Below are 1,771 nucleotides of genomic sequence, written 5' to 3'. Positions count from 1 at the left end.
GAATTAGTGTTCGTTATCTTGCCAGAGAGTAATTCGGAATATCATAGTGAAGTGCTTATTTATATTCCTTTATGATTGCAATGTTGAGAGTGTCCACTAGTGAAAGTATGATCCCTAGGCCTTGTTTCCAAGCATCGAATCTCCGTTTCCAACAAGTTCTGCTACATGTTTACTTGCTGCAATATTTATTTCAGATTGTTATTACCGCTCATATTCATCCATATTACTTGCATTTTACTATCTCTTCGCCGAACTAGTGCACCTATACATCTGGCAAGTGTATTAGGTGTGTTGGGGACACAAGAGACTTCTTGTATCGTGATTGCGGTGGTTGCTTGAGAGGGATATCTTTGACCTCTTCCTCTCTGAGTTCGATAAACCTTGGGTGATTCACTTAAGGGAAAACTTGCTGATGTTCTACAAACCTCTGCTCTTGGAGGCCCAACACTGTCTACAGGAAAAGAAGCCAACAGTAGATAGCATAGAGCCAAATATAATATCATCAACATATAATTGTTAAATGAAAAGCTCCCCATTGACCCTCTTAGTAAAAAGAGTGGGGTCGATTATCCCAACATCAAACCCACGGTCTATCAACAATTCTTTAAGGTGCTCGTACCAAGCTCTAGGAGGTTGTTTGAGACCATAAAGTGCTTTATCAAGCTTATAGACATGGTTAGAAAAGTCGGGATCCTCAAACCCTGGGGGTTGCTTAACATAAACCTCTTCATGCAAAGGACCATTAAGAAATACACTTTTCACATCCATTTGTTGTAACTTAAAGTTATGATGTGATGCATAAGCAAGAAGGATACGGATGGACTCAAAGCGAGCCACAGGAGCATAAGTTTCACCAAAGTCAATTCCTTCAATTTCAGAGAAACCTTGAGCCACCAATCTTGCCTTGTTCCTCACAATATTCCCAAACTCATCTTGCTTGTTCTTGAAAATCCATTTAGTGCCTATAACATTGCGGCACTCCTTTGGCTTCTCTACTAAGGACCATACTTTATTGTGCTTGAAGTTGTTGAGTTCATCGTGCATAGCTTCCAACCAATCCGAATCTTCAAGAGCTTCAAATACTTTCTTGGGTTCCACTAAGGAGATATAAGCATGATGATTGCTAAAGTTAGTGTCAACACCCGGATTTTTAAGTCCAGATGCCTGTTATGCCGTACATCGCAATCCCAGGAATATTGTTGTTGCGAGACATAACAGTTGAATATCATAAGTCATCATTCATTACATACCATAGTCGTCTTACAAATAGAGATCACATGATCCAAAGTTACACAAATAGTTGATCTATTGATCAACGGACACAAAGTTCATAGTTTCATAGCGGAAGCGTAAATAGAAGGGACTCTCTAGTCCACAGGCCAACGTCTGACGTCAGAAGATTCCCTAGTTGTCGTAGGCGTCCTGCTGGTCGTCATCTTGATAGTTCTGCTCCTCTTCATAGTCTGGCCATTTGAATAGCCAGGGACAAAGCCGTGAGTACTTTAAGGTACTCGCAAACTAATACTAATGTAAGTGCTACAATTCTAGTAAGGGGTGCTAAGCTCTAGTCTATTTTGCATAAAGCCGATTTTAGTTCACAAACATTTTAGTAAACAACTCTTCATGTGCTAACTGACTCAAGTGGGAACATTAGTGTCATTCCCACAACTCTGTTGTGATTCAAAGTCAATGTCACCTTTCAAAATCAAAATCACAAGTCACCATTCACCATTCATAGTTTTAGAAAAGTTCTGATGACGGAACAGTATGG

The sequence above is a fragment of the Lolium rigidum genome, chromosome 5 (genome assembly GCF_022539505.1).
Source record: "Lolium rigidum isolate FL_2022 chromosome 5, APGP_CSIRO_Lrig_0.1, whole genome shotgun sequence".
Lineage (NCBI taxonomy): Eukaryota > Viridiplantae > Streptophyta > Magnoliopsida > Poales > Poaceae > Lolium > Lolium rigidum.
The sequence above is the reverse complement of the archived record's forward strand: the minus strand, read 5'-3'. Positions refer to the sequence as shown.